This window comes from Myxine glutinosa, chromosome 1 (assembly GCF_964187855.1).
Source record: "Myxine glutinosa chromosome 1, kmMyxGlut1.1, whole genome shotgun sequence".
NCBI lineage: Eukaryota > Metazoa > Chordata > Myxini > Myxiniformes > Myxinidae > Myxine > Myxine glutinosa.
This window is the reverse complement of record NC_136261.1, coordinates 327883540-327897093: the sequence shown is the minus strand read 5'-3', so window position 1 is coordinate 327897093 and position 13554 is coordinate 327883540. Positions and strand designations below refer to the sequence as shown.

The window sequence follows — 13554 nt, the reverse complement described above, 5'->3', positions numbered from 1 at the left end:
CTCCAGTCTGCCCCATGGCCCTCCCAAATTGTTACGCGCCTCGGCCAGCAGCGGCAGCCTTAGCTGCCCGTGAGTTTGCTCAACGCCGCCATAAGCCATGAGGTGATGCCCAAGAAAGGGGGCGGAGCGCCAGGAAGAAGGTGTGGCCACGTCAACCCACCATCAGGGCGTGGCCGGTAAGCGATGCCCAGCCAACCAGGGCTGAGGTAGGATCGCCTAAGAGGCGTGGCTTTTGGGCTCGCGTAGCGATCGCTGCTGGACTTATAAAAGCACGAACGCAAAGCCTTTTTACAGGACTGCGCGTAGAGGACTGTCGTGATTGCAAGAGAACTGGTTAGGAGAGCGCTCATAAGGGAGGACTGTGAGGACTGCAAGGAAGCGCGCTGATTAAGAGGACATTGGAGAGGGGGCGTTTGGCGCGAATAGTACGCATATTACATACGCAGCACACCAGCCTTCCCCCCGTTATATAATTGTCCGTTCGCGTTCCACTACACGTGAAGCTGCCTGCCGGGTTTCGTCCGTTGGACCGGACCCGGGTTGGAGCCTGGACGCGTTGGTGACCATCAACCATCTACAATCCCCGTGTGAGTGTCTGAGACGGGCCCGTTTGTCCTGGGGTATTAAGAATAAGACTGTTTAAGGCTGCCCTGTGTGCTTCTTCTTCCTCTTCCTATCCTGTACATTTCTTTCGTTTCCTGTTCTTCTTTCTTTGTACATAATTAATAAACCAATCTGTTCTTCCTATTTTCTGGGTTTCCTCTTATTCGATCGCATCCGTCTTTTCTCCATTGGGTAACCGTGGCACGATCGGAACTGCTATAATCGGGTCTAGTCATTTGTTAACAGCTCGGATCGCGGATTGCTATCCGCTCGGCATTTTCCATCATATCCGTGGTTCGAGCGGGAGTTATTCCCTCGTTTCCGGTCGGCGTTAGTAATTAGGTAGTAGTGAACCCCTCGGCCTAATAAACCCGACCTAACGCCGCGCCGGGAAGGACGTTATAACCGCCAGGACCTGGGTCGGCCAGATAAAAGGACAAGGGGATTAACCCCCCCTTGATAAGGGGAGAGCCGACGTCCGGGATCCGCAACAATATTATTATTATTATTATCTATCTATCTTCTATCTATCTTCTATATATTATATTATTATATCTATATATATCTATATATATAAAAGAAAGTTTTTGTTTGTTACTTGGCCAATTTTTTTTTTTTTTTTTTTTGCAAGTATGTTGATCACTCCGGTTTGTGTGTGTGTGTGTGTGTTTGTTTGTGTGTGTGTTTGTTTGTCTGCTCACTTATACTTGCTGACAGGTCACAATTTTAAACCTATCTTCACGAAACTTTACCAAATAGTAGAGTTCGTGGTCCGACAAAATCCTATATATTTTTGGGGTCAAAAGGTCAAAAGCTCAACATAGGCCAAAGGTCAACCACTTTTTTTCAAATTTCTAAAATCCTCAATTTTCATCCGATTGACTTGAAATTTGAATAGAATATACATGTCGGCGAATTGAATTCAACCACGAACTATTTTTGAGATCAGCATCGGCCAAAAGGTCAACATAGGCCGAAGGTCAACAAGCATTTCAAATTTCTAAAATCCTCAATTTTCATCCGATTCACTTCAAAATTTGAAGAGGATTTCCATATCGGCTAACTGAATTCAACCACCAACTATTTTTGAGATTAGCTTTGGCCAAAAGGTCAACGTAGGGCAAAGGTCAACCACTTTTTTTTAATTTCTAAAATCCTCAATTTTCATCCGATTCACTTGACATTTGAATTGGATTTTCATATCAGCTAACTGAATTCAACTACCAATTATTTGTGAGGTCAAGAGGATGCTCCACTGAGTGCCATTCTGCTTTGTTCTATTTTGCCAAGTGTTGCTCTATGAGTGAATTTTCATTTGTTTGTTTGTTACTTGGCAAAAAAAACAAAAAACTTTGCAAGTATGTTGCTCACTCCAGTTTGTGTGTGTGTTTGTGTGTGTGTGTGTGTTTGTGTGTGTGTGTGTGTGTGTGTGTGTGTGTGTTTGTTTGTCTGTCCGCTCACTTATACTTGCCTACACGTCACAATTTTAAACCGATCTTCACGAAACTTTACCAAATGGTAGAGTTCGTGGTCTGACAAAATCCTATATATTTTGGGGTCAAAAGATCAAAAGGTCAACATAGGCCAAAGGTCAACAACCATTTCAAATTTCTAAAATCCTCAATTTTCATCCGATTGACTTGAAATTTGAATAGGATTTACATATCGGCGAACTGAATTCAACCACCAACTATTTTTGAGATCAACATACGCCAAAAGGTCAACATAGGCCAAAGGTCAACCACTTTTTTCAAATTTCTAAAATCCTCACTTTTCATGCAATTGACTTCAAATTTGAATAGGATATACATGTCGGCGAATTGAATTCAACCACCAACTATTTTTGAGATCAGCATAGGACCAAAAGGTCAATGTAGGCCAAAGGTCAACCACTTTTTTTAATTTCTAAAATCCTCAATTTTCATCCGATTGACATGAAATTTGAAGAGGATTTATACATCAGCTAACTGAATTCAACCACCAACTATTTTTTAGATTAGCTTTGGCCAAAAGGTCAACTTAGGCCAAAGGTCAACAACCATTTCAAATTTCTAAAATCCTCAATTTTCATCCGATTGACTTAAAAATTTGAATAGGATATACATGTCGGCTTACTGAATTCAACCACCAACTATTTTTGAGATCAGTGTGGGCTAAAAGGTCAACGTAGGCCAAAGGTCAACCACCTTTTTTGAATTTCTAAAATCCTCAATATTTTCATCCTATTGACTTAAAATTTGAATAGGATTTTCATTTCATCGAACTGAATTCAACCACCAACTATTTTGAGATCAGCGTAGGCCAAAAGGTCAACATAGGCCAAAGGTAAACCACTTTTTTTTCTAATTTCTAAAATCCTCAATTTTCATCCGATTGACTTGAAATCTGAATAGCATTTGCATATCAGCTTACTGAAACCAACCACTGACTATTTTTGAGGTCAACATTGGCCAAAAGGTCAACATAAACCAAATTTCTAAAATCCTCAATTTTCATCCGATTGACTTGAAATTTGAAGAGGACTTGCATATCTGGTCACTGAATTCAACCACCAACTATTGTTGAGATCAGCTTAGGCCAAAAGGTCAACGTAGGCCAAAGGTCAACCACTTTTTTAAAATTTCTAAAATCCTCAATTTACATCCAATTGACTTGAAATTTGAAGAGGATTTACATATTGGCTAACTGAATTCAACCACCAACTATTTTTGAGATTAGCTTAGGCCAAAAGGTAAACATAGGCCAAAGGTCAACCAATTTTTTCAAATTTCTAAAATCCTCAATTTTCATCCGATTTACTTGAAATTTGAATAGGATATACATGTCGGAACGGATCTTTGTCAAATTTTCAGAGGTTCATCAGTGAATGCCTGGAGGTGTTTTAGGCAAAAAAAAAATTTTTTGAAAACAAAAGTTAGTTTTGTGGATTAAAAGAAATTTTCTCTTTAGTGCCTAAACCTTTTTGATTAATCCCACTTATAATTATATACAAGTACACATTGACATAAATAAATACAAAACACAAACATTTGAAGACAAAAAATCAAACAATTCCTGAAGTGTACGAGTTTGTAGTAAATCTTCTTCGTTTTCTTCCTGAAAGTCATCATACTTAATTCAGAAACGTGATGAATGGTACATTCACCAGCATATATTCAACAAAAAGGTCAAATGATGATTTGACATTTGTGAGGGATTCTGATTTGGATGTAATTGCTTTTCCATTATATTGTTACGGTTTTTAGAACCTTCACTAGTAAATTTTAGTAAATGTTTCCCTTATAAATGTTCCCCTGTAAATATCCCCATCAATTGGCTTGTTAAAGATCGCACCCTAGTTAGTCCATGTACAACACATAGCGAACCATAGGACCTCTCCGTAGTTATTTCATTATTATGTGTTTCAGTTAAGGATCTGTTCCCAATAGTTGAATCTGCGTTGCATTAATCAAATAAGATAGGCCCCATTCCGTCCATTTTGCTCTCTCCAAATTGTGATACTTTGCTTGCCAGCCGCGTTTGCCGCCGTTGCATTGGGCTGTTTTTGTTGGCACCACGCCGCCATAAGCCATGCGGTCAAGCGGAGGAAGAAGGGGGCGGAGCCACAAGAACAGGGTGTGGCACGTCGACGCATCATCAGAGGTGAAGTCAGTGAGCCCTTTGCCGGCCAACCAGCGCTGCGGTGAGCCAACCGGTAGGCGTGTCATCAGAGCCGGCGGCTTGATTCCGAGATGAACAATAAAAGCGGCTGCGAGGGACTGCTTCAAAGAGACGAGTGAGAAGGTACAGATGAGAAGAGAAGGAGCTGGAGTGCGCTACGAACTGGCATCTCCCCCATCTTGTTCAAGAGAGAGAGAGCGTTGGCACGAGCCATTTATTACATACGGAGCATCCCAGTCCCACTGCTATATGCAACGTCCGCTCGCGGTCAACGATACGCGCTCGCTGCCTGCCAGGGTTTCCCCGCCACGACGCGAGTCGACTCCTGGAGCCGGACCTCGACGCCTACCGTCTGCCTGGGCCTTCTCATTCCTTCCAGTCATTCCTGCCTGCTATTCCCCTTTCGTGTAAGTCTGTGTGTTTGTCCTGAGTGTTCATAATTAAGACTGTTTTAAGGCTGCCCTGTGTATCTTCTTCTGCTTCTCTGTATATTACTTTCGTTTCTTCTTTGGTTTTGGTGGTGTACATAATTAATAAATGTCTGTTATTTCTTACCCTTTTGGTTTCATTCTCCCCCGATCGCTTTAGTCCTTTCTTCCAATTGAGTACCTGTGGCGCGATCCGGCCAACGTTCGGAGTCGGGTTAGTCAATTGCTAACGGCTCGAATCGCGGATTGCTAAACCGCTCGGCAAATACCATCTTGTCCGTGGTTCGAGCGGTACTTGTCTCCCTGCTTTGCGGAGGGATTGGTAAAGGTATTCGGGAGAACACCTTGACCAATAACCCTGGCCAATCTCACCCCGCAGAGGAGCGTTATAAGTACCAGGACTAGAGACGGCCAGCTTAACAGGCCAAGGGGATTAACCCCCCCTTGCTAAGGGGAGTGCCGTCTCTGAGATCCGTAACAATATTTTCTCTCATTTCAAATATGTTAATGTTTCTTTTTCACTTGAGCAACGCTGGGTACTCCAGCTATAAACACTTATATACTTTACTCGGGGTACAAATACAACTTTGGCTGGGGGGTAACATAGGCTATGTGGCTGCGGCCTCATTCAGGGTGTGGGGGACCTGGAGAGAAGTGTAAATTCTCTATGTAAATGTGTACCGTGTAGTGCCACCAGGTGATGTTGGCAGAGGGTACAGTTTCCTTTTTACCCTGCGCTCGCAAAGCGAAAAATGGGGTTAAGCAATCAGGTACGTACGTACGTGTGCCGTGTGCCATACGTGTCTGCATTTTAAAAATTCATTTTCTCGGCAACTGTTGGTCCGATTGACATGAAATTTTCACCATAGGAGCGCCTCCTACTGTATAATATTTTAATGATTATTATGACGTCATATGTTACGTGGTACAGGCCTCATCTTGGAAAAACTTTGCACCTCAAAATCTCTGAAACCACTCCATGGAAAAAAATTGAGACCTGGCTCATTATCAAGTACTCCCCATGGGGAATAAGATATGTTAATGATGATGTCATCAGTGCTTCCGTTATGACGTCATAATTCGACAAGTACAACACGTATCCGATCATTATTTAAAAAAAATTCAGCAACTGTTGGTCTGATGGACACTAAATTTTCACCATAGGAGTGCCTCCTCCTTTAGAATATTTTAATGATAATCATGACGTCATTGGTCATGTGGTACAGGTGCTATCTTGGAAAAACCGAAAAATGTTGCACCTCTATATCTCCAAAACCACTGCATGGAAAAAATTGAAACATGGCTCATTGTAAAGGACTCCATATGGGGAATAGGTGTTGTTAACGATGATGTCATTGGTGCCATAATTATGACGTCATAATTCAAACAGGGACAACGCTTAGTCTGATCAGTTTGAAATGTATTGGTCATGACTCATGATCTATGGAACAATTATATTCGAGAATATAAATTTATGATGTCATTACTCACGCCATATTGGATCAAAGGGAAAAAAAATGTTCAAAAACAGAAGAGTTGGCTCGGAATAAGTTGACTGTGTAGGGTAAGTATTCTATGAATACCATCTAGTTTACCTGGGCAACACTGAGGTTAAAGCACTCTTTGCACGGGTAAATTTTTCCTCCTTCCCTTCCCCCTCCCCCAAAACGGAGGAGCCTGTCAAAGCCCCCCCCCCCCCAAAAGATGTATATGTAGTATATCTTTTCCCTCCAACCCCCTTCCCAACCCCACCCCCTTCCATTCACCCCACTCCCTTCCCCACCCCACCCCCTTCCACTCACCCCACTCCCTTTCCAGCCCCCCCCTCCCCCACTCCCTACTCCTGCTGGTGTATTATATCGTAGATGGAACTTTCGGCCGGTAGGGAGTCTCAATGTGGTGGCCGCGTGGCATCATCGCTCATCAGCAAACGCACTCTCATCGGCTGCTAGTTCCTCCATGTTATATAACTCAGTGGTATAAACTGACCAATCGTTGGGGGCAACATCTATGAAAACCTTGTGCGTGTAATATTAGTTCACGTACAATAAACTTTCATCGATAAAATCATCAAACCCTGCGCTATGATTGACAACTAGTGATTGGCCGTGCTTTATCGTTTTAAATGCTCCGTGGTCAAGCGAGGGAGGAAGCAGCACGTATCACATTTAAAGTCTTTAAATAAACTCGACCGAGGCTCGAACCGCCGACCTCCCACAATCAGCAGACGCTCTAACCATGACGTCACAGAGTCTCGAACAAGGAAACACGAGTGGAGGCTGGGATGAGAACCGAGGCTTGGGAGTGCGTAGTTTGGGTACAAGCGGTAGGCGAGTTATCATCGGCACCATGAAGAAATTCCTGCCCGAACATTAGTCTGGCCAGTGGTTCGTGAAAGACTTGGGCCAAGGTTCCCCCAACCAACTCCACAAGAACGTGGGAATAGTTGTGACCGTTAAAAATGTAAATGGCCGATATACAGCTTTCCGACGGACGAGCGTGAACGACAGGTGGCAGTATATAGTCGCCATTACTGCTGTGCGAGGTGTACACAACCTGTGGTCAGGTGGATTCACTGCACGGCTTCGCGCCCAGCCGGGACACTGCACTCTGCACCAAGTTGGTATTTGGCAACAATGGATGAAAAATGCAGTTCTTTGAATCAAGAGGTCCCTTTGAAACCAAACGACTGTAACTGGATTGAAAATACATTCCCTCTTTATGCAGCTGTATGAATCAAATTGCCGCCCCTTTATATGAACATTTCTAGAGCATTACTTGGTTCCTCCTAAGAACACAAGGGTAGTCCAGCATGCACATGAGATTTTTTGAATGTCCCTTATTTTGTATTGTTTGGCATTTTCTACAAGCTATGGAATGTCCCTTCTTTTCTCGACTTTGCCACATGGCACATACCCTAATATAAAGGGGCCATTTCTAAGCCCCTGAAATTTTCCCCAAGAATAGAATTATCTATTGGTGTTTCTCAAGACGTCTTTCTTCATCTCAAACCCACTAAGATTGACAATATTATGCAAATGATATGAAATAGCATTGACATAAATAAAAGCCATTCTTGATCAAAATAAGAGACTTTATGACATCAGAATGATCATACACCATTGGGATCAAATATCCATTATACATTGAAGTTCCTTCAAGATTGATGCTGATGGCACCAAAATTATTATTTCCATTTTTAGTTATGTTGTCCATCACCCTTAAATACAGAATTCAAGGATGTAAATGTTTGCTCTTTCCAACATAGCGACAACTTTCTACCGCGTACATAGAAATGTACTCCCTTCCATCAAAACGGTGCATTTGTTCCATTATGCAGTGCAGAATTCCATGATGCAGTAACCCTGAATCTGACCATGCATGGCATGGCTGCCAGTTGCATCGAGTTGTATCATACCATGGGGGTAGAGCTGTGCCGCAAACTCAGTGCTCATTATAGGTTTCAGCAGGAATTTGACCAGCCTACTCTTCATCATAAGGTACCCTCGGATATTTAATGTCCACTAGCTAATGCTAGAAGACAAGTCCCCAGCTTTGTCCTTCCAAAGTATGCTATACTCGTTGATGCAACGCAAGCCTGTGAAGCGCAAGTCCAACAGTTTATAGTGAGGTCCTATTGCTTCGGATATCAAATTATTGCTTCGGATATCAAATCCTTCCTCTTCTCCAATGGCTTGATCTCTGATCATCAATTTGGTTTCAGCCCAGGTGACTCTACTCTGGACATGCTGCTTCTGTTGCCTCAACAATGGATGGAGGTCCTCAACGTCAAACAGGAAATTAGAGCTGTCTCCCTTGACATATCACGTGCCTTTGATACGGTCTGGCACCCCGCTCTGCTCACCAAACTCTCCTCCGATGGGATCTATGTAAATCTCCACGCATGGCTTGCAGACTTCCTCTCTGGTCATAGTCAACATGTGGCCCTGAATGGGTTTCCCTCATCTCCCCTTCCTGTTCAGACTAGAGTTACCCAAGGCAGTGTTCTGGGCCCTGTGCTTTTTATGGTCTTCATCAATGATCTCTCCGACTGTCTGGAAAATCCTCTATATCTCTTTTCTGACGATTCCACTCTCTGCCGCTCCATACCTTATCCCTCAGATCGGCAGTCTGTAGCCTCCTCACTCTCTGCAGACCTGGACAAAATCACAGACTGGTCAAACAAGTGGAACATGTCTTTCAATCCTGACAAATCTCACACTCTTATGATGTCTCTCCGAAAAGACCGACTGGACAACCCTCCCATCTACTTTCTGAACAATCCTCTCCATGAAGTTCTGTCGCTCAAGCTTTTGGGTCTCACTATCTGCCATGATCTTTCCTGGGAAAACCACATTTCCAAGCTGGCCGCCAAAGCGAGTCGCCGACTGGGCATCCTCCGTCGTGTGAAGTCCTTCCTTGGCACACCTGAGCTCCTCACCACATACAAGGCTTTCATTCACAGCTCAATGGAATGCTGCTCTCCCCTCTGGTCTGGTGCTCCTGCCTCACACCTAGCCCGTCTTCACGCTGTTGAAACAAAAGCTTTCAGAATCATTGGAATCTCCCGCGATGAAGCGAACTCCAAGGGCCTTTCACTCACTCACCAAAGGCAGGTTGGTGGTCTTTCTGTGTTCTACCGACTCCTCTCCGGCCTTGCTCCCCCAGCTCTGTCTGTTCTCTGTCCCCCAAATATTCCTACAGGTCGCACAAGATCTGCCAGCAACCCTCTTCTGTGGAAACTGCCAAAATCTAGGCTCTCTGCTCACCTTCACTCTTTCATTCCTCTTTTCTCCCGCCTCTGGAACAAACTCCCTCACCCTCTTCAATCCCACTCCTCCCTCCAGGTCTTTAAAACAGCTGTTCACCACAATCTCTTATCTTCCCCCATCCAAAACCTTGATCTTTTCTACCCCCGCTAACTCCCCCCAGATCCCCTTTTTTGAAATACCAACTTCTTTCCTGGAAGTCCGAGCAGTGTTCATTGTGTTTTCTACCTCTCCCACACCCAACCCCCTTCCCATGCCTCCTCCCCCCAAGGCCTCTCCCTCCCACAGATCTCCCGATGTCCTTGTTCTCTGCTGTTGTACTTGTGTGCTCCCCTCTCTCTCCCCATCTCGTCTCGCGCTCCCTTTATTATATATTTTATGTCAGTTTGTTTTTATGTGATTAATGTTAGCTCTTACACGAGCCTCGATCTTGCACACACACAAAAAATAAAGTCCACGCTAAACCTAGACTGGGCAGCTGAAAGGAGAGTGCATAACCTCTGAGATAACCTGCCACCTGAATTTGAAGATGATCACCATTTTTGATTTAGGTCTGGCCATGGAGGGAAAGATAAGGCTCATTGCACAGATAACACAATGTGCTGTACAAGGTGAGGTTGCTTCGCAAGTGCACGTAGTCCAATATCTCCAGGGAGCAGAACGATACAATGCAACAGAAGCGGTGCACCAGTCTTTGTATCCTGCGTAGCAAACAGGAGCTCTTGACCTGCGGGAGATCATTTCCCCACAAGGTTCAAGTCCATCTAAAGGTTCTTCAGAAATGTAAATGAAGATAAAATAGCAATTCAACACATAGAGCTAAGTTTCCCGAGATGAAACAGAAAAAAACTGGAACGGCACTCAGTAGAGAGCATACCTCCTCCAGGTGAACAGTTTACGTTTTGTATATTTAATCAAAACCATCCACCCACAACTTTTTGAGATATCCCGCTATGTATCGTTTTTGGCCCTATCTCCCAATGGTGAAGAATCACTTTAAAAATTAAATATTTCTCGTATTCGAATCCATATTCACATCTTCACCAAAATCGAATCGATTAGTCCTTGTCACACACACACAACCTGTGCACCAAGTTTCGTCCAAATCCGTCCACAATTTTTTGAGATATCCTGCTATATATAATTTTTGGTCATATCACTCAATGGTGAAGAATCACTTAGAAAATTCTAGTAGCCGGATCCGAATCTGAATCTTCACCAAAACCTAATCATTTCCTCCTTGTCGCATACGCTACATCTCTGCCAAATTCCGTCTGAATCCATCCACAACTTTTCGAGATTTTTGTTCACAAACAAACAAACAAACAAACAAACAGACAGACAGGGGGTGAAAACATAACCCCCATCCACCTTTGTTGGCGGAGGTAAATATGCTTCATTATTTTAAAATTTTAAATCTGTAAGTTTGGTTAAAGCATTGATGCATCGTCTGTCGGGCCGCTTAAAGGAGAAGATATTGAAAGCCCGTATCGACAAAAGTCCCACACCAGCTTGTGGAGACAGTGATCCTGAAGCCAGAGATTGGAATGAATAAAAAATATCCAATGCTCCAGGAGACCATTTATTTACTAATCTCTACATTCATCAATTGTTTTGTGTGTCCGTTTTTATGTGTGTGATTGATGTTAGCTCTTACACGAGCCTCTATCTTGTATACAAAAAATAATAATAATTGTTCAATTAACTCTTGTTTTCATGCGTACATTCCCATCGTATTTGGCAATCCATATTTTATTGGTTCTGTATGATTTACACCATGTTTGTTAAACCTTAGTTCATAGTAAAGTGTGTGTTTGCTGCCTGTTTCTCCATATGTAAATGCTCGTTGGGGCTCACATGGTTAACATCGTTGAGATTGTCATGTGTCTTGACCATTCCGTGAAATAGGTTTTCAGGTTACTCGGTGCAAAAAATTTAATGTGCGAAAACCTCCACTTCCACAGAGATTTGTGTTTGTAAAAGCTGTAATTCTGTAAATTAAAAATAGCTGTAAATCGCACTCCTGGATTTTATTTGCGAGAGTGTTTGCATTTGCTCAAGTAAACTGTACGGTGCTTGCATAGCCCACGTCACGCTTCGTCATTGTACTTCAGAATGCGTAAACATGCGCATTCCGCATTCTCCGTGGGAAAATTACGATGCAAATCCAAAATACTTCCGATATAAATCGCTGACTGCTCATGTTTAACAGAAATGGAAAAGGCAGGTATTCTGTACCAATTTTCACAAGTGGTCAAGATACAAACTTCAAACTAGAACGACACTCTTCGATGTCACGACGTCGACCGATATGCCTCTGCCCACATTATTACATCATTATAATACTTGTATCAAGTTTGATTTAAATCCATTCAGCTGTGCCCAAATGAGCACATTTTTACCTGACATAACCTCTGACCTTTGACCTATTGACTCCAAAATCTAATCAGTTAATCTTTACATCATTAAACATACCTGTACCAAGTTTGAATTAGACCACTTCAGCCATTCTCAAGTTATAGACCTATTACAGACTTTGACCTTTGACCTCTTGACCCCAAAATCTAATCAGTTCATCTTTACATCATTCTACAAAAGTGTACTAAATTTGGTCAGAATCCCATCACTGGTTCACAAATTATTGCGGTAACAGTATTTTTACCTAACATGACCTCTGACCTTTGACCTCGTGCCCCCAAAATCTAAACAATTAATCTTTACCTCATTATACATACCTGCCCCAAGTTTGACTAAGATCCGTTCAGCCATTCTCAAGTTATCGCGGTAACGAAAACCTATCACGGATGGACAGCCGGACAACCTGAAAACATTATGCCTTCGTCGGCGGAGGCATAAAAAAAGACAACCTTATCCGAGTTCCAAGCTGATCCTGGACCCAGCATTTTTTGCCGCATCTGAACCTAGTTTTTGTTACCCAGTCCCAGCACTAACTCGAAGGCTTTCTTATTGCAAACGGCACAGTGTAACCGATTGGGCTGCTTATTGTTATCGGTTACTATTTAAAATCCCCTTCCTGTGCTTACTAGTTCTAATTCCAAAAACCAAAAACCAAAACGAACTTGGCGACATTCCAAAAACCCGCCGCACACAAAGCCTGCATGGCAACGTTCTGCATCATGCCCACGTGGGTCATGAGGAGAAACAACAAATTATGTTTCATAAATGGTACTGCTCCACAACTTTCCAAGCTCTTCTGTGTTCAAAGCAGAGCCCTGCAAAACATGAATCGCAATCACAAGTTATTCCTATGTCATTTCACAAAGTATCTTATGAACTATGGCAACGTTCACACATGAAGACAGATGCTCCTACCTTCTCGCTGTCAAACTACAAGTAAGTGCCATTCACATAGATTGAAGAAATGGAGTGATGCAGCTAGGATTACCTGTGTTGGGGAATCTTAAATGCCAAATTTCATCTCATATTATCAATATAGATTCAGACCGGGTGACTCCACCTTGGACATGCTGCTTCTATGCTCCCCACAATGGATGGAAGCCCTCAATGCCAGCATGAGATCAGGGCCGTCTCTCTGGAAATATCTCGTGCTTTTGACACAGTCTGGCATTCTGCCTTAATCTCCAATCTCCAACTTGGCTGACTGACTTCCTCTACTCCGGCGGCTAACATGTGGCTCTAAACGGAACCCTTTCTTCTCCTCTACCCGTTGAGCCTGGAGTGCCCCAAAGCAGTGTTCTGTGCCCAGTTCTATTCCTAATCTTCATGAATGATCTCTCTGACTCTGGAAAATCCCCTTTATTTATTTGCTAATGACTCCACCTTCTGCTGTGACATCACTCATCCTTCAGACAGGTAGGCTGCACCTCTTCCCTCTCTCCCGACCTTGACAAAATCACAAGCTTGTCAAACATTTGGTATACAAGAATGTCTTTCAATCCTGACAAATCTCACACTGTCACTGTCACTCTGAAAGGACCATCTGGCAAACCCTCCTCTCTAGTATAGTTCAGTTTGAACTTCAGAGGAAGTTCAGAGGAAGTTCAGTCGCACAAATTACTGGGTCTCACTATCAGCCATTATTTTTCTTGGGCAAACCACATTTCAAAGTTGGC

At 43.0% G+C, this 13554-nt stretch overlaps 1 protein-coding gene across 2 annotated transcripts in view; it reads right to left on the bottom strand.

Annotated features, from left to right (window-relative positions):
• Positions 1 to 11475: 11475 nt before the first annotated feature.
• LOC137411734 (uncharacterized) overlaps positions 11476 to 13554 on the bottom strand; it is a 51893-nt gene continuing 49814 nt past the window's right edge. For both annotated transcript variants that reach the window (XR_010981392.2, XR_010981393.2), the window contains exon 3: positions 11476 to 12693. The gene's annotated coding sequence lies outside the window, so the exon portion shown is untranslated. The remainder of the gene's footprint in view (positions 12694 to 13554) is intronic.